Genomic DNA, 21361 nt, shown 5'->3' with positions numbered 1-21361 from the left:
TTGATGTATTGTCTTCTTATGTCATTCATTAATTTATTATTTACCGTTGAAATATGGTTGTGCGCAGGATGGAGAACTCTGCACTAGAAGTGCTATAGAATGAAACTCGCTCAATGCACTACCACAGCATTGCTTCGAAAGGAACATGAGACACTTGTTGACAGTAACAGTTGTGCGATATTTCAAGCATACCACAAAGAACTTGGACTTGAGAACGAAGGTTGACACTTTGTCTAAGGTTATAAAACATCTAGATATATAAGAGGTTGTCGATGAGACAAATTTTCAAAGCTAGTCCATATCAATGGCAATAGTGGATAATCTAAAGAAGTCATTGAGTCTTGTGAAAAGAGTAGAAAGTGCTGATAAGTTAGTAGTAAAGAGACCAGCTCTCCACATGATTGCTAACACTTCAACATTTAAAAAATATAGTGATAGTAAAGTAGCTAAAGCCCTTGGAATTTAAGCACGGAGTTTGAAGAAACATCGGGTGGACATAAAACAAGCTTCTTTCAAATGGACAGATTAAAGCGTAGCTAGGATTCCTTAAGTTGTGAGGTTGTTCAATGTGTTGTAAAGACAATACCAGGGTTTCCTCAAACAAGAAGGATGTTTCCAGGCATAGGCTTGGCTAAAAAAAGTATGCAATACATCCCACCCATTTCTTGGAGCTCACAGAGGTGCATCTTCCTTCTTCCCAACGAAGCCCAAGTTACACACTATTATTTGGTACTCTGTACAACTATTTAGTACTGTTAGGGATAATATTAGTATTGTTCAGATATTAAAGCTAACATTTAACATTGTAACAAACTCTATATGAAGCGAATTTAGCACTAAATCATAGAATCACAGTACCAAATACTGAACCCGGGACTTAATACGTTTATAGTATAGATCATATTTTAAAAATCAGTCCTAAGAATAAAGATAGGATAAAATAGTATTGTTCGTTCTTTCAAGTCAATTATTATGACAAAATAGAATACTCGTTATGACTAAATAGTACTATTTAGTATTAATTAGTAGTGTGTGATGTTTGAAATTATTTGTATTAGAGAAGGACTTCAAGCGTAATCATTCTCTCCTTGCACTAACCCTGCTACTAGTTCTATTTAGTACTATCTAGTACTATCCCTTGCACTAACCCTGCTAGTAGTACTATATAGTACTGTTTAGATATTTTTCTCTTCCTTGCCTTAACTTTGCTATTACTACTATTAGTTCTATTTAGTATTATTTTGCAGTATTTTAGTACTATTTAGTACTATGTAGCACTTAGTAATATTTAGCACTGAGTAAGTACTATTTACTGAGTACTATTTAGGACTCGATAATTCTTAGCGCTTAGTAATATTAGCACTTAGTAAGTACTCTTTAATACTATCTAGCACGTGTAACATTAGCACTTACTATTCAATACTAATAGTACTATATAGCACCTAGTAATATCACACTTACCATCTAGCACTTGCTATTTAGTACTAATAGTACTACAAATCAAGCATTTACTATTTAGTAATATTAGCACTTGCTATCCAGCACTTACTAATATTAACACTTCCTATTTAGTACTATCCAGCACTGGTAATATTAGCACTTACTAATATTACCACTTAATGTTTAGTACTAATAGTACTATCTAGTACTTAGTAATATTACCACTTACTAATATTAGTACTTAGTACTATATAGCACTTAGTAATATTAGCACTTACTAATAGTACTATCTAGCACTTAGTAATATTAGCACTTACTAATAGTACTAAACTGGCAGTTAACAATATTCACACTTAGTACTATCTAGCATTTAGTAAAATATTTAGCACTTAGTACTATGTAAATATATTTAGTACTATCTAGCATTTACTATTTAGTACTATCAAGAATTTACAATAATACTTAGCACTTAGTACTATTTAGCATTTAGTACTATCTAGTTCTTACTGATATTTGTTACTACTAGTAGCAGTTAAGACTTAGTAATTGAGTGATAGAACTTATGGCACTCCATGTTTTAAATAACTTATAGTTTTTTTGTTTGTTGTCTAGGTTTAAATAATACTAATTGTTGATGATTGATTTTGCAGGCAAAATTATTTCTTAATTTCAAGGAGAAGCATCCTTCCATAGATATTGGTTTTCGTTCTTTTCAGAATCTGAAGCCCTATTTCATTAAAAAAATGAAGGAAAGGAATACTTGTTGTTGTAGTTACCATATAAGAATAGACTTGTTCCGACTAGCAGTAAATTCCATGTGGCAGAATAGCACATTGTTGCATGGAGATATGTATGATTGCTTATGCAATGTTTGTAGGTCCCAAGGGGAGGACATGTGTGTTGCTCACACCAGCAGTTGTTCTTCTGTGTCTAAAATGTGGCGTTCGACAGTATGTCCAAAGGAAGAGGATGTTGAATGGCACAAGCTTGAATGCTTATTGGGCAAATGTAACAAGTGCCCACAACCGTTGTTTTGCCCATGTGAGTTGGATGATGCAAATGGTGCATTGATAAGATGGAATGCGTATGAATCTGTCATCGAGGATGTGGAGAAAGGTGATCGAAAGAAAATAATAAAATTCTTATACAAGGGAACTCCTCCATCCATCATCATCCCTAAATACTTGCAACACTTAAATGTGTTTATCACTCACAACTTCCGTAGTTACTGGCAACACTCTCAATTCAAAGAGTGCACCACAGATTTTTCTGATGATGTGGTGCTTTCAGTTATTGACTTTGTAGAGAACTATACATTCAAAGTGCAGAATGAGGTTCAAATGACACACTATTTGTGCAGCATTGCTTTATGCTCCACCATCAATGGTTGGTGTCTAAAGGCTTGAAGTTTAAAAGACAATGGGTTTGGTCAAATGGGGCAGCATCTCAGTTCAAGGCCGCTCGCCCATTTTACTTTGTTGCAAGGTAATACATTGGACACTGCCCCCTTATTTTCTACATCATGCTAAAGATGTTGCCTATCAATATTTGTGATTGGAGGCATGCAAAAATTCAAAAAGAAACCTTTTACCTAGGCACTCGGGGGAATCGAACAGAGTATTACAAGAGAACTGAGATAGAAGGGGGAAATATTTTCAAGAAGCATTGGTTGTCATGTTGATTCTTGGTTCTGCTCCCATTTCTCTCACCTCATTAGATGCCTAGTGCCTTGGTGCATGCATAGTGTCTTGGTGGAAGATGCCCACTCCTCGACAATTAGCTCGTGTTCCTTTATGGGTACTTGGTTGCAGAATCACATCGCAAACTAATGGGGTTTGTGTTGTATGGGAGAAACCCATATGAATACAATCGGAAGAGAAGCAACACAAGTATAGTATACAATATAAGAGTAAAATGCAATACTTGTATTATCAAGGTGCTTGGCCAATACAAACAGTCGAGGGCTGCATAGTAGCATGCCTCGCAAGCCACTTAGCCTCACAACAAGCTATTGGCACATCTCATGTGGAAGGTCTGCTATTATTTGTTGGATGATAAACTAGTCCATGGGCTTTGGATCTTTAATTAACAGTGAAACAATAGAATCAACACACCCCATGTTAGCATAATCTGCAGAAAAGACTTCAACGAATAATTTGGCTGGATGCTCACCACGGGCAGCTGCAATGCGCTCAATCACATGGCCTTCATAAGGGTGTCTCGTTATAAAGGCAGGAACACTTTCTCTGGCATTTGCTAAATGCAATAAGTATGGGAGAAACCGATTTGATAGATCATCATCATTAGGATCTCCGTCATAGGCGAAAGGAGTTATGCAAGAACCGGGTGGATTTAATGTTGCTTTCAAAGGAGTGTCGTCAACCAGGAGTGTGTTCATGGGATCATAGTCAATGTCATGCACAGCCAATGCACTAAATGGCTTAAGCAGACACATCTCATCTAGTCATGTTGGGTGGGTCTTCCCTTGTACAACACTCTCCCTGTGCAAAGTTGAACAGGAACTTGAACTCCCTAAACTCATCATATCCCAATTTGCTTTCTATCAAAGACACTATGGGACTGACATTTCTCCTTGTCATACTACTCCATGTAGCGACCTCAAAATGCTCCCACAAAGATTTCATGAAATTGATCAACTGTTGCCGCAAAGAGGCAACATGGTTGCCTAATTTATGAACATCATCACCTTGGGCCATTTCAGGAGCAATCCACCACCACCTCTTTAAGAATATTCCATTCAAATCAAAGATTGACAACTTTTTTTGAGACAGAACATCTCGGGAGTCACCTAGAAGCAACAATAACACATATACAAATACATCATAGTTGAGTTGATGAATTGCAAAAAGAATTTCATATCAACTTACGAGAAGATAAATTGCAAAAAGAATTTCATTAAAAAAACAAGAAAGATAAATTGCAAAAAGCAAAAAGAGTTTCATTTAAAACTTGTGAGACTAGCTCTCATACAATGTCATTTCATAGACGATCTGGTCCTAACATTTGGGGTTGGGCATTTGCTAGGATCAATCAAATACGACTTAGTAACTATTTGACTAAATTTCCTCTTCTTTGTCCCCGCAGCGAGAAGGCTACCTAGTACTGTGTCATCCTCCATTTTCTCTCCATTAGAGTTATTGGGTAGTTTAGGCTTTAGCTCTGATATAATCTCAGCTACCTCAATGACCCTCTCACTGCTATTTGTGTCGAGCTTTTCACCACTACCCGTGTGTTCACCCTTGCTATTCTTTCCAATCAACTCCCCACTGCCACCTATGTCTTCGTCCTTGTTGTGGTTTCTCGGCAAGTCCTGCATGTCTAATCTTGCTATTGCTTCCTCTATAATCCTGTCCGATTATTGCAGATTTTCTTTATCCAAGTTCAGTAGATAATCTTCATCCAAGTGCTGATCATCTTTGATGTCTCCAGTTAGATTGTCTACAAAGAAATAAAGTCAGATCAGAAATGCGTTTGAGGTGCTGTACACAGAAGATTGTAAATGTGCATCTTTACAAAAAAATACATACCCTCCTTTTCCTCTATAGTCTTGCTTCTGTACAATGACCACACATCAGATTTCTTCTTGTGTTGTATGTAATGCTTCATCTTAGTAAGAGCTTCCTTAATTGGCAAACTTTCATCTGTTGAACAATATATAATACATGTATATATGCAATATATAAAATAGGAATAAATGAAATAGATAAAACAGGAACTTATAAAAATAAATACTCTCTTTTGGCCACAGGGAAAAAAAACAGTCCTACCTCTCTCCTCTACAACTTTCAGGTCTCCTAGTGCCACTGTCCGCTGCTTTTTTACTTTGTCCAACATTTCATCCTCGTTATATTCCTGATCCCCAACATCCTCCAAGGAGGTATCTTCCAACCGACTTCCATCGAATAGTTGTTCATTGTCTTCTTTTCCACACGAGGCATGCCCCTCTACCTGTTGTTCTTTCTTGGTGTCTATGAACACATTTGAAATGTTAGGAGTTTTGCATTTCTCATTTTCAATAGCTTTAGCTTGCTTTGTACTAGTCTTCAACTTTTTTGGACATGGTATTTCGGTGTCTTTACCTGTTTGTGTAAGGAAAAGAATAATTATTTGAAACTGATTTCAAAAGGCAAATGGATTATTTAAAGATAGACAATAATAAAAAAAGTAGTAGTATTTAAACTTAAAGGAAATATGGCCCTTGAGGGGTCCCCTTTAGGGGCAAGGGACATATTCCAACACAGCCCTTGTCCCTAAAGGGGACCCCTCAAGGGCCATATTTCCATTAGTTGTGTTGGAGTCCAGATGTGATTGGTACTAAACAGTACTAAGTACTAAGTGCTACTAATAGTGCTAAATACTACTAATATTGCTAAGTACTGCTACATAGTACTAAATACTACTAATACTAAATAGTACTAAGTGCTAACTAGTGCTAAATGCTACTAAATACTACTAAATACTACTGATACTAAATAGTACTAAATACTGCTAAATACTACTGATACTAAATAGTACTAAGTGCTAACTAGTGCTAAATACTACTAAATACTACTGATGCTACTAAATAGTACTAAATGCTACATATTAAATAGTACTAACTGCTAACTTAGAGTGCTAAATAGTCGATGATAAATAGTATTAAATGCTAAATAGTACTGAATGCTGAATAGTACTAAATGATGAATAGTACTAAATACTAAATTATAGTTCTAAAAACTAAATAGTACTAAATAGTACTAAATGCTAGATAGTGCTAAATGGTACTAAATGCTTAGAAGTATTTAGCCTTTTAAGCTATCCTTTTAGTACTAAATGATATATAGTACTACATACTAGGTGGTGCTAATATTACTAAATGTTAAACAGTCCTAAATGCTAAATAGTGCTGAATAGTACTACATGCCAAATACTACTAAATGCCAAATAGTGTTAAATGTTAAATAGTGTTAAAACGCACAATACTAGCAATACTAGATATTTCTAAATAGTACTGAATGCTTAGTAGTATTTAGCCTTTTTAGCTATCCTTTTAGTACTAAATACACAGTACTAGCAGTGCTCGATAGTGCCAAATAGTACTAAATGCTAGGTAGTACTAATATTATTAAATGTTGAACAATCCTAAATGCTAAATAGTACTTGATGCTAAATAGTGCTGAACAGTACTAAATGACAAATACTACTAAATGCCAAATAGTATTAAATGCTAAATAGTGCTGAAACACAGAGTACTAGCAGTGCTAGATAGTGCTAAATAGTACTAAAAGCTAAATAGTACTACTGAATGCTAAATAGTACTGAATACTACTAAATGCTAAATAGTGCTAAATAGTACTAAGTCTAGATAGTGCAAAATGTTAAACATTGCTAAATGCCAAATAGTTCTAAATCCTAAATATTGCTAAATCACATAAACAATACTATTTAATACTAAATAACTGACTTCAAATGTTCAACATGTACAATATTATATTACTCTATTGAGTAATATGTAATAAGAAAAAAAGAGTGAAGAAAATATACCTACTTTGTCAAAGCCCATGGTAGCCAACCATGCATTTGACACCAATACATTGCAGGACGGATGAATACATTGCAAGTTCTCAGAAAAATGGAATGCTACACACATGATGTGGTATGTGTGCAAGCATGGTGCAAAAGACACATCAATAGTTTCTTGAGAAAATCCAAGCCCACAGAAAACACACCTGCATATTTATTGAAAGGGTAAGTACACACTACTTGTAAGAGGACCCAACTCTAAAAAGTACAACATCGATTTGTACATGGAAGTTAAGAATCTCACCATTTAATATTCACATTCATAGTCGCTACTGCAAAGCCTGTGGGATGGTGAGTTGGTGCTGGATTCAGAACTCTAGGACCTTGACTTGGGAGCTTCTCAATCAGATGCTGCACGTTGCTCAAAAAATTGAGCTTGCTTTGTAGTGCTCTCCAATGCTGATTCGCTGCCTTTTCGCTGATTCAAATATTAATTTTGCTGCATCTAGTTCTACCTCAAGTTTTGCTACATCCTTCAAGAACTCGTCCTGCAGTTTACTACCATGTAATAAATTGTCTACTTTACCACACACCCAACTAATTGTATGTACAATTGATTCAACTTTTATGAGGGCTTCGACCTCAGTTGTAGTAGCAGCCTCAAAATTTGCATGCAATCTTGCATTCTCCTTTGACACTGTACCCTTCGACTCATGCATTATACCTTCTTGCTCCACGCTGAACTTTCGTTGATCCTGTAAACTTACAAGCTTCCGTTTTACTGTAGACGTGTCTACATCACGTTCATGCTTGATACACATGCTGTCCAAGCTAGCCGAGTGTAGATTCATGTCTCTATGTTGGGCAAAGTCATCCCAATCCACATCTACTCCATAAGTAGATGCAGCGAATGCCCGCACCAACACTATACCAACTTCATTGTTCGTGACTGTTTTTGAATTGTAAATTTTATAGTAAATCTTTATAAAATCTTTCAGCAACAACTTCTTCAACCGACCTATATGAAATCCACGCCAGCTCTCTTTGTTGTTGTTTCCCCATATTTCTCGGACCCAGGTGTCCAACTCCACATATGAGTCTGGCTTCACTCTTAGGAAAAATCTCCATCCAAGATTGACTCCAGTCGGAATCGCTATTGGTTTGCTGTCCTTAGTCTTTGGGATGGAGTGTTTCTTCTTCGAGAAAGGACATCGGGCTTCTTGGAGGCGGGAGATGTGATGCCTTTGGGCTTCCTTGGAGACATGGCGATCTTCAGCTACTGCAAAGAGAGTAACATTCAGCTACTGTAAAGAGAGTAACATTTTAGTACTAGGACTCACACTAAGATGAAATGGAGTAAAATAACAAAGAGAGAGAGAGAGAGAGAGAGAGAGAGAGTTCCCATAGTGCTTTAGGAATTAACAAGGGTTGAAGTAATCCTTGTAGCTTCTGATAATCATACTTGGCCTTTTGACAAATAGGGCAGGATGAAACATACTGAAAAACATCTTTTTTTATCGAAGGCCAATAAAAATATCTTTCAACCTATCCCAATCGCATGCAGGTCCGAATATTGAATTATGGGGGGAAAGCATTTAGAGAATGGAGGAAAAGCAAAGAACGAATAGAGAATGGGGAAAAAGAGAAGAACGAATACATATATATATATATATATAAAGAGAGAGAGAGAGAGAGAGTACTCACGAGAGAGCGACCCGCATCAATGTCCTGCCAAAAAATTCGAGGTGAAAATCAGAAGTTCAGAAGTTTGAAAGTGGAAGCTAGAAATTAGAAGTTCAGAAGTTTGAAAGTGAAAGTGATAGAGTGCAGGTTCGAAAGTGAAACACCTGAGAGGAGACGCAGTGCATGAAAATGTGTGTATGAGCATGAGAATGCATACTGAGAACATCTTGTGCATGAGAATCTGTAATCAATAAATATATTACTGCACATCGATTCGAGAAATCTCTCCATATCGCACACTACTTAGTACTACCACATTCTTGCCAATAGTAGATACACCGTAGCATGCTTTCACCCACTGATTCTTATACCAGCCATATGTTTGTGTCATGAATTTGCATACTTTATGTGATCAATTTCCTCATCATGTATCTATGTCCCCATACTCACATGAGGAAATTTCTTTTTTCTCAAAAAAAAGAAAGGAATATTTTAGTTAAATTCTATGAACTAGTACTCCCGCTCCCTCTTTGAAGTGAAAAATTAGTCCAAGTTAAATGGTATCAAGACCAAAAATTAATCCTCCTCTATTCCCTACCATGGTTGTTCTCCTCTCTCTTCTACCTCCCCTTCCTCTTGCCTTCTCTCTCTAGCCTCCACTCCTCCGAGTGTCCCCTACTTGGACTTACACCCTTGTCCCTTCCACGTACTCCCATGCACCCCCTTACCCTATGACCAAGGCATATACACAATGTTTGGTTTCACATGACTTCTGAGAAGTCCAATGATGCCTATGAAGTATGAAATGTGCATAAGCAATCCTTGAGTGTAGTAGCTAATGCTTTGAGAGAGAGAGAGAGAGAGAGAGAGAGAGAGAGAGACTCAAGGAAAGATGACATATTCCTTTCATAACCCTTTCCATGAGAAACTATCTTACAAAAGTTTAGGCTATTTTGTTAGTAGAATTAAAGCTAGGAAAGAAATTGGAAAGTAGTAATGTAGTACTCTTTTCATCCATCTCTAAAGCCTTGCTTTAACTAGTTAATGTGGATTGTATATTTTTCCAAGAGTAGGGGATTCACATTTCTTGAGCTCGTATAACAAATCTTTCTTTTACAACTGTCTAGTTGTGAATTATAGAAAAAAGCATGAAAGAGGCCATGAGACCTTCAACTATATCTAAGGCAAAAGAGAAGTGGACAATCATTACCTAAAAAAAGTCCCATCACGTATATGCTCCTCTTCCCCCTCTCCCTTCCCCATTTTGCCATAGTCTCCCTCTTCATTCCCACCTCTCTTAATCCCTTTTTCCCACCCATGTTAATGCTTCTCCCCTCACATTCCATTTCCCCCATGGCCCTCGAGCATCGCCACGCCTAGCCTCTAGCCTCATGCCTTTATTTCTTTTCTAGTTAATAGTGTTCACAAATTTAGCATATGTCCTCAAGTCATATTCCGGTGAGAGGTGTAGGCTTATGTGGAAAGCAGTCCTACAACGCTTTGCTGAAAAACAAGGATTGGTGGAGGTTCTCACCTCCATCAGAGTTCAAGGTTTTAAGAAAGGTTTGTAAAGGTTAGAAGGGGGATAGGGTTGAGAAAGCTAGCTAGGAGTTCTAGGATTTAAAAAGAGTTCAGAGTTGAGAATTAATCACAGGTGTTTATGAGGTGTTCAAGGTTGAGGAGTGGAGAGCTAGTCTCCTTCATGGATTCACACGATTAAGGGTTGAGAAGGAGTGCAAAGGGTTGAGGAGGAAGGAGGAGTTGGGTTGCAAGGGTGAGAGCATGTCAGAACACATTGATAGTGTAAGGGAGCATAGATGCAAGGGAATTCAAGCACATGAACACGAAAGTGACCTAAACTTTGAGTCCCAAAGAGTGGGAGCGTCCTTTCATCAAGAGAGATTTATACATGTCGATCTCTACACAATTTGTAGGAGACCTCTTGGGATCTCTACAAATTTAAAGGAGACCTCTTGGGATCTCTACACACTTTGTAGCCTAACTTCTTAGTGGGACCTCTTTTGTAAGAGACATCTTGGGTAGGAGTCCCTACACTTTTTGTAGGAACTTTAAGGGGGGGGACCTCTTTTATAGGAGACCTCTTGGGTAGGAGTCCCTATACTTTTTATAGGGGACATCAAAGGTGGGACCTCTTTTGTAGGAGACCTCTTGGGTAGGAGTCTATACACTCTTTGTAGGGAACCTCAAGGGTGGGACCTATTTTGTAGAAGACCTCTTTGGTAGGAGTCTCTACACATTTTTTAGGGAACCTCAAGCCTGGTGGGACCTCTTGTGTAGGAGACGTCTTGGAGTCTATACACTTTTTGTAGGGGACCTAAAAAAGTGTAGGTCTTTAGTATTTGTCTCTCTAGTTTTAGTATTTCTCTCTTTAGATTATGATTTTGTGGGTATGATCAAATATTCTCTAGAGAGGATTTTGGATATCATCATCCTTTAAGATTCTAAGATTCATCAAACCATATTTCAAGCTCAGAATATTACAAGCGAAACTTTGTTGCTACTCCACACACACAGTGTGATGACATGTTCATTGCTCTAAACTATGCTTTTGTCCCTTTCTACCATAGGGTTAATGACTCCCCTATACCAATTTGATTACCCATCCTTAGGTATGCTTCATTATGTAGTCATTGTGATGATATGCTTGTCTCTTTGACATAGGTGATGTAGGTCTTTTTCCCATCTCGTCTAGTTGTCTTCAGCTAGCATTTGCATACATTGATTAACGCCGTGTTTTACAGTGGCTTGTGCCAATAGTGCATGTTTCTTTTGTGAGTTGCTTATGGATTTTACTCTTTTTTGTGATGAGGGTTCTGTCAATATGGATTGACTTAAGTTTCCCTTGGGGCTTTTACTTATGCAATTTATTTGTGGTGCACAAAACGTGTGAGTGCTGTATGCATGACTAGTGAGAGAGGAATTCCTCCTGCATGCCTAATTTGCTAGGAAGTTCATAGGTCAACCAAGATCCAGTCATCAACTCTGGACCCAAGGTATGATAATGCTACCTATAGTGTCTATGTTCATATGCAAGTGAGTGCTCATGATACAATCTAATGATAACTAGGGAAGATCTAGGATCCCCAAATCTTCATTTTTGTCAGGGAAGGCTTGTGTGTCGATGTAGTAGTGCTTTAGTCTGATTTTATTGATTGTCAAAGTGAAATGGACTTCATTAAGTGTCTCTAATGGCAAGATCCAAATGGATTCATTTTATTTACTCTTTAAGTCCCTTGACCTATATATTTGAGCTTGCATTTGTGGAATTTGGCATTATAGAGTAGAACTAGATCACCTTCTTTGATGTCTTTATCTTCGAGGTTTTTCTCAAACCATGCCTTTCTTCTTCATTTTTATGTTAGCATGATATGGAAAGCTAATAGCCTCATCTGTGTATGCTTCTCCCATTGATAAAGTATTTCTTAGAGGGACTCATGATCTCCCATGTGTTCTTACACCACTATGCGTAGGCTTGGCATGATGGATTCTAGTCGAACCATTGCCTTTGATCCGTACACCAATTGGAGGTGTAAATTTAGTACTGACTTTGAGTGTGGTTTGATATGCCCATAAGGCTTCATTTAGATTTTTTGCCTAGCCAAATTGCTTTGGTTCCACTATCTTGGTGAGGAGAACATAGAGTATTTTGTTGGTGGACTCTACTTGTCCATTACCTTAGGGATAGTGGGCTGTGCTTTTCTATGGATAACACCCCTTGTTTTTAAAATGGTTTCTATGCAACAACTATACTCAAGAGTTTGAAGTCTTTGTATTGAGGTTAAATTATTTGTTGGCATACATCACAACTCTTCATATAGTCATAGGCATCTACCCAAAGAGTTGGCCACCAATATCCTCCCAAGAGGATTTTTCTTTTCTAGTCCTACTATGCCTTCATGGGCTTCCCTAACGATTGGCATGATTTCATGGGGCATAATACATCTTCTTCGTATTTGATCTCTATCCATCTTGTATAGTTGACCTACTATCAATCGATAGGGGGCAACTTTTAAGATCAACTTTCTAGCATCCACTTTCTAGCATCCACTGGTTTCAATTGAAGAGGTGGTCTTCCTGTCATTAAATACCCAATTATATATGTACACCAATCAAGGATGGAATTAGTTTGAAATAGTGTTACATGTATCAAGTCATCTTCTACTCCATCTAGCTCTTCTCTCGTCATCAAGTGTGACATATGATCTGCGATGTTATATTGAGCTCCTTTTCCCACCAATACTTTGAAGTATAAATTCTTGTAGGAGTAGATGCCACCTAGTTATTCGACTAGTGGTACATGGTTGATTAACAAGATCAGTGTAAAATACAATTCAATGGCCAATGGATAATGTCGTAATTTTTTCACACTGTAGACCATCGCTAGGGTTTCCCTTTCATTAGGAAAAAAAGGAAACTCATTTTGGGGTCTTTTAGCCTAGGAGGAAAATAGCTGTCCACCAATCAGAGCAGGGCCAACATAGCATTGGAAAAATACAAAAAAGGAAGAAAAAAGAAATATTTCCAAGTTTGCATTCAATGAGGATACTTGAGCTACTTTATTATATTTGATACAGCCAACCTGTCAAATTGCTTTCTTTAGTACATTGCTTTTGCAGGGCTTTTTTGGCCTTTTTCGAGCCTCCGGGTGCCCGTTTCCAAAAGTCGTTCCAGGGGTTTTGGCCTACTCCAGACGCGTTGGTGATGTCAGAAGTACTGAATTATGCACCATGCATCAATTGAGTTATATTTTAGTGTTTTAGAGGAAAGAAAAATCAAGAAATTGTGAATTTCTCTTAGGGCCCCAAAATGAGCTCCCTTTTTTCCTAATGTTATAGTGGTGTAATTCACCTCTGCATCATTCAATTGCCTACTTGCAAAGGATATTGGGTAGTATTTATTGTATTTACCAGGTTGACACAAGAGACCCCCTACTTTATAGGTAAACATTGGTATGCACATGTGCTTCAATGTCCCAATTTGGAGCCATTGGTACAAGGAATGTGATCAATCTCCACTTGAGGTTCTCAAATGCATGCTCATATTCTTTTGTCCAAACAATTTTACCAATAGCTTGTATAGAGGTCTTGCAATCATGGCATACTTGAGGATGAATCTTCTATAGTATCTTTCATGACCCATGAATACTTGGATACTCTTATTTGTAGAGGTGACAGCTCCATGAGGATCTATATTTATCCATGTTGGTAGCAATCCCATGTCTAGAGACTATGTGTTCCAAGACTACTTCATGTGTAACCACAAATTGGCATTATGGAGGGTTCAAGGAGATGTCATACTCTCTACATTTTTTCAATACATCTTCAAGACACTTCAAGTGATCCTTTCTACCTGAACACATGCACAAGTCTTTGAGGAAGACACATAGAAATTTCTTAAGGAATGCTTTGAAGGTGGTGTACATGACCCTTTGATTTAAAGTGGTTGGGCCATTGTATAATCCAAATGGCATGACTCTGTATACAAAAGAGGAAGGAGTCAAAGATCACAATGCAATAAGGTAAGCAATGATGGGCTTCAAACAATGTTTATGATATTTTGCTACTCTACTATTTTGTTCACTAGCTTAGCACTTTAGCTTTCAGCAATAATAAGGGCCTTAGTGAGCCCTTTTCTTCAGCCTATATGAGTTAACTTTTGGACTCCCACGGAAGTTAATACAACTCTCTCTCTCTCTCTCTCTCTCTCTCTCTCACACACACACACACACACACACACACACACACACACACACACACACACACACACACACACACACACACACACACACACACACACACACACACACACACACACACACACACACACGCATGCACGCACACACACACGCATGCACACGCACGTGCACACACACACACACACACAGAGAAACACACACACACACATTAACTCGCTGAATGTCAGATTGACTTGCCTACTCTTGAACACACACGCACGCACATGCACACACACACATTAACTTGATGAATGTCAGACTGACTTACCTGCTCTTGAACATTTACCATGCTTGGGCTAGATCTGTGCTAGGTTCTAAAATGAAGCACCCAATTCTATTGCATTTTGAGGATTCCCCTTGATCAATAATGGACTGCTGAATCTACTCGGGCACTTCCACTATTGGAGCTTTCCCTTTTAACTCCCTTGCAATTTAGCGACCGAGTAGCCACTTGGGCATCAACTACATCTCTCCCACACTTTTTCTTAGTGACCCGCCCTTCACTACTGCAAATACTCCTCAACACAACCGCTATGTCTGGCTAAGAGCTGTCCAATGTCTTTGCTCTTCCAATTCTATCATTCTTCTTGCTAGGAGGCCCTCTGATAGAGAGGACAGGAATGTCAGCTGCTCCCCTTACGAACGATAAGCCCTGGTTGCGTAGCGATAGGGGGCTTTCAAAAGCTAGCAACTCTTTTTGCTTGAGTACTCTTTCTACATGTATTCTTTGTTGTTTGCAACCTAGAGATACGCATATTGCGACAAGCTACCAGTGAACCGCTTGTTGGATGACTTCTGCGAACTACACTTGACTAGCACCTCTTAGTCAAGAACCACAAATCTAAGCGTTGGATAGCTCTTTTACTATAGTTAGTATCCACCACTATGCGATAAGTCCTAGATGATGCAATATGGAGCGACATCTTATGCAAATAAGAGATTGGGGAAAGATCTATCCTACTGACGGCATGCTGTAATTAAGCATAGGTGTTCCCCGGTCTGGTGTAGTCGATAAAGCTAGCACATTATAGCTTTTGTTACTGTAACATGGAACCCCAAACGTTACGAGTTTTCATGCTATGACGGATCGTTGAGATCTTTGTCCTGCCTCCCTTTAAATGATTGGTAAAGATCGTTGGTGAGGTGTGGGTTCATAGAGCAACATTTATTCTCTCAATAATCGTCTCAATCCCCTTCCATTGTCCTCCTCGACTAGAAGCGGTCGATTAGTGATTCCTCTTGGCTTCTACAATTTCCTGTAATGAAAAGGACACTCATTAGAGAGGATGTAAACTAGATCTTTTATTGAGAAGCCCATACAGGTCTCTCTCCGAGTAAAGGCCTCAAATTTTTGTATTTCCTTTGTGGTCATCTGTAGTAGAGCGTTGTCGTCGGATCCGTCTTGGGAGCATAGCTGTGTGTTGGAGTTGTGGCATTGGGTTGCATAATCTGAGGAGTCGTTGAAGCCATTTGTATGCCATTGGAGGCTGGTTGGTCTTCATGGGAGGCATTGTGAGGTGTTGCTCATTGTGCTGATTGTGTAGATATCATTGGAGAGCTACCATGCACTGGCTAAGTGGAGGCTGTGGGAGATCAAGTTTGCTAGCATTGGAGTTGCCACTATGCCGATCATGTCTTCTTGCCTTGTTGCTAGTCTAGGAAAGTTGGCTATTGTCGAATATTCTAAGTGTAGAGCTCTTACATTCATGCATATTTATACAAAACAAAACAATCCTGAAAATATACGCAGTTATCATTACTTCACAGACAAACTTATTTGTTCATCTTAGGAGTCACATGTAACACATTAACATCCTTTTCATCAACAATTAGACTTTGAATTGAGATACCAACATTTTTCTTGTTAAATCACTTCAAAATAAAGTATCAAAGGCCCTATACATGTCTTTTGTTAGACAATATGATAATATGATAATAAGTTGACCATTAGCAGTCTGGGAATCCACATTCACGTTTGCTTCACTATAACGGTTCATTTTGCGTGATATGATTAACTGTGAAGCGTATAAAAGCAACTCAGACCTTCATAAAACTTTATCTCCTTCTCGCTCATGTAAGGTCACATTAACATATAGGGACAACCCAGCTAAAGAACAGAATCCAGCTATGAACTTGAGAGAGAGAGAGAGAGAGAGAGAGAGAGAGAGAGAGAGAGAGAGAGAGAGAGAGAGAGAGAGAGGACCCTCACAAACATTGCTTGTGGACTAGGCTCCATCCTCTCTTAATTCCTTGCACCATGGCAGCAGAGGCAACAGAGTGCCACACTGTTCACAGGCACTCAGATGACATAAGTACCATGTACTCGTCGCAACGTTTTTGTGTGTCATTGCAAAATTTTGAGCTCATTGCTTCGTAGGCCTTATGGCTTCATTTCAAATATCATTCGTTATAAAATTTTTGAATGGTTTGTTTTGGAAAATTCATTAAACACATTTGGCACATGTTATTTCCTTTTACCATGCTACTCAACCCATTAGTAAAAATTAAATTATATTGAACTTTAACATCTCTTTGATTTAAAATGTTGTCATGGTTTCATATGGCTTGTACCATTAAAGTTTTTTTGGCAATTATCATTTTTAATTTGAGGAGCGCAAGCTCCTCGAAGGGGGCACACTGTGGATTTGCAAGAGGTTGGATTGTCGCAAATCCTCGAATATTCCCAAGACTTTTACTTGCAAGATTAGGTTCAATGGTCATCGTGCGCGGGAACACAACCTGCCCCTGGCACCCTTCCTTCGTGCTACCCAAGCTAGATGAGACCCTTTCGCCCCACATGCCCCACCAACACCAATGCCCCCACTGCATGATCCTCCACCGCCTGTAAACGAGGAGGCAGCAAGGGTGGAGAGTACTTTCTCTCATGCTGGCTTTGGTACGTTGTTTCAATACATTTTCCTTTTTTGTCGTTTGAATGCTTCAACTGTAATTACCCTCATGTTCAAATCTTGCACGTGTTCAGTGTGGAGAAGTATCCATATTGATCTAGAAACACCACTGTCGAACAAGGGCAAAACATCTATGCATGTGGATTTAACATCACCAAATCCACATTATGCAAAGGAGAAGAAACATATGTAGAACCTGCCACAGGTGAGCCATGGAAAAGCCTTCCTTCAACACTTGCATGAACCTAGGGATTTGCTTCTGATTAGTCTTTGTTGCACTCATAGGGCTCCTCCACAGGGGATGTTGATAAGGCGGCCTCAAAGATGGCTAATAGCATGAGGCATGTATTGCGAGAGGTGTTCGGACATGCTCGAGGTATCATTTTCTCGATGGTTCAATTTCTTTATGTATCTTGTTATGCTCATTGGGATATGTTTTCAAAATCGTTGTGCACATTGTTAATTGCTTAGTCTATTGCAATGTAGTTTGTAGCGATGGCCCCCATGATCTGAGTGTGGTAGACCTGCTGAGATAGTGTCTCGTCCTCTCCTTGAAGGATTCCATTGGAGTCGAACAAGGAAGATGCAATGGAGGAGCCAACAGAGGAGCAAGAGCATGATGGGGAGGAGGGGATAGAGGAGGAGAATGAGGGAGAGGAGCAGACTAAGGAGGATGAGGATCAAGAGGGCAATACACAGGAGGCAGCGAAAAAAATGAGTAAGGGAATAGAGAAGGGCGAGGAGGAGGCATACAAGTGTGTTTTGGGATGCGAGGAGCCATCAGATGATGTAGAAGATGGGGATGAGGGGTAGTGGAGGCATTGGATGATGTATTGGAATGACATGAGGAGACCAGTGATGACGGACACCTCGGGCTACATGTGTTGGGTGATTTAGCTACCAAGGACTTGTAGACAAGGACCGTGGCTACTACTGCCCCTCATGAGGATGGGATCGCATTTTGTTTACGGTCATGCATGCGAGACCATAGTTCCAATGTAGATGCTAGCTTTAGGCAATGAGCTATTCTGTAAACTGAACTTTTCAATTGACATTGAACTATTTCTGTTTGGTTAGAATAGTTTTTTGTATTTAATTGATTTTTTCTATATGAATGCATGCATGAAGAGTTGAGAGGCATGGCCCCTCGAAGAGTCGAGGTTTGATGTTGATAAACTATATATTCGGCTAGTGAAGATGGAACTACAAATAGAGAAAATTCCAATGGTTTTCTACGTCTCTATCATTTTTGGAGCAAAGTCTCAATTTTGAGAGCATGTTCTATAATTCTGAGGCTAATATGTTTGAGTTGACATCAAGTTTGTACATACATTTTTCCAACAATATCAAAGAGATCATATGTTTAAATGACAAGGACATAAATGATTTAAATCTTTATGTTCTTATGTTCAAATGATCATATGCTCAAGTATACATGATCATACAATACGATTTATGTCCTTATGCTCTTATGTCCTTATATGTTATTTTCATATGTGCGGCTTCATATGTTGAAATCACAAGCGCGTAAGTGATATAAATCTTTATGTTCTTACGTTAAAATGTTCATATGCTTGGGATTTCATATGTTTAAATGATCATACGATATGAATTTTATTTCTTATGCTCTTATGTCCTTATAAGTTATTTTCAACTGCGTGGGTTCATATGTTGAAATGACAAGCACTCACGTGATTTAAATCCTTATGTTCTTATGTTAAAATGATTATATGCTCGGGTGTTCATATGTTTAAATGAACATACGATACGATTAATGTTTTTATGCTCTTATGTTCTTAAATTCTATGTTCATATGCATGGGGTCCTATGTCCATGTTCTAAAGCATTGGATGTGCATGCATGCTCTTATGTCCTTATGTTCTTGTGTCCTTAAACATGGGATGTTGATAGGGATGTTTATGTCCTTATGCTCTTATGTCCTTATATGTTATTCTCATATGCACGACTTGATATGTTGAAATCACTTTTAAACATATAACCATTTAAACATGTAAGCATTTAAACATATAAGCATAAACATATGGCATGTAAGCATATAAACTTATAAGCACATAGACATATGCCATGTAGACATATAAACATATAAGCATATAACATATAAACCTTTAAACATATAACGTATGGCATGTAAACATATAAGCGTAAACATATGGCATGTGAACATATAAACGTATATAAACATAGAGTATATAAACCTTTAAACATATAAGCGTAAAACACATAACATATATCATATACCATATGAACATTTAAACATATAGTATATAAACTTATGGAAGATGAACATATAAACACATAAACATAAACATATGGCATATAAACATATAACATATAAACACCTAAACATATAACATATAACATTTCCACATATAAGTGTAAACCTATAAACATATAAGCGTGAACATATGGCATGTAAACTTGTGGCATATAAGCATATAAACATATAAACCTATGCGTATAAACATATGGCATGTGAACATATAAACTTATAAGCATATAAACATAGAGTATATAAACCTTGAAACATATAAGCATTTAAACATATAAACATATATAAACATAAAGTATATAAACCTTTAAACATATAAGCATTTAAACATATAAGCGTAAAACATATAACATATACCATATACCATATGAACATTGAAACATATAGTATATAACATTTCCACATATAAGCGTAAACCTATAAACATATAAGTGTAAACCTTTAAACTTATAATATATAAATATATAGCATCATAAGTGTTAACATAAAAGCAATGAGATAAGCATATAGAGCAACGACATATACACTTAAGCATGTCTCTGAAACAATGATTTATGTTTAAACACCATGCAGTATGCTCAAACAATCCTGGTCAACTATTAGTGCAGTGGTCACCCATTGACTTATCCTTCAGGTACTCCTGCATACTCTTCTGTTCGCATCCCGCCTTTCCAATAGCCACAAGAGATGGATAAGATGTGGTTGCCCTAGTGGGAGTTGAGGTCTTAGACTGATGCCTCTGTTTCTCTATAAAAGGCCTTGCCCTCTGGATTGAGTTCCCGAAACCATCATCGATAGCTTGGCATGTAGTGACAGGCTGAAGGGTTTGGTCGTCCATCCTTGCCTTCAAAACCTGAAGGTCTATCCCAGCTCGCGTCATCATAGCTATACCTTGAGACAGAAGGAACTCATTCTCTCCTACGGCGTGGCCAGCAATAACCCTCAGTTAGCCCACCCACAACCCTAAACCTTTGCCATACAAGTCAAAGACATGATGGATACATGCATTTGTACCTGCTATGTTTTCTAGCACAGTCATGCAATCCCTAAGGTTATGACAAAGTCTCTCCACCGTCGCAATTGTGCCAAGATTAGTGGCATCTGAAATGCTGCCAACCTCTTGCACTACATGAGAGGCATCCTCATACATTCCCACAAATGATTGTTCTCCTAAAACCTCTGGATGATTTGTGTCCACTGTCAGGTTAGAACCCTTACTGTCTCTAAAATTATTAATGACTTGTCTTTGTAAGCCACAAACTAGCAATAGTTCACAAACCTTGGTTTCTGAATTCCATGAAATTCCCACCATGCATGCATAGGGCCCCAACTACCACGGTCTTTAGGGGAAAGCCATATAGGATCAAAACCTTAGCCTGGTGCTTGCAAAAATTTCCTTTGCAAGCCCAATCACAATCATAGCAAGCCCACTCGCAATCGGCATTGTACACGATATATCTTTCCCTGGCTCTTGATATGCTTTGAACAGTAACTGTGAGGTGCTCTCCTTTGAGGAATGTGACGTACTTGTCTGGGATTTCCTTTGTTCAATGGACCGCATTCTCAATGATGCCCTCAATGTTACAAATCCTTTAAAAGCCCTTGTTCTTAACCATGTCAACATACCAATAATAGGGCAAACACTTGTAGAGAAGCTTGTCTAACAACAGCCACTCCATACGTCGACCAATAGAGCTCTTCTGCCCCACAAGAAACCTTGACTTTAACGTACTATGATATGACTCTATTGCATCGTTCGTG

This window comes from Dipteris shenzhenensis, chromosome 24, assembly GCF_047967505.1.
Source record: "Dipteris shenzhenensis isolate YYH24624 ecotype China chromosome 24, Dip_SZ_1.0, whole genome shotgun sequence".
NCBI lineage: Eukaryota > Viridiplantae > Streptophyta > Polypodiopsida > Gleicheniales > Dipteridaceae > Dipteris > Dipteris shenzhenensis.
Note: the sequence above shows the minus strand (reverse complement) of the source record.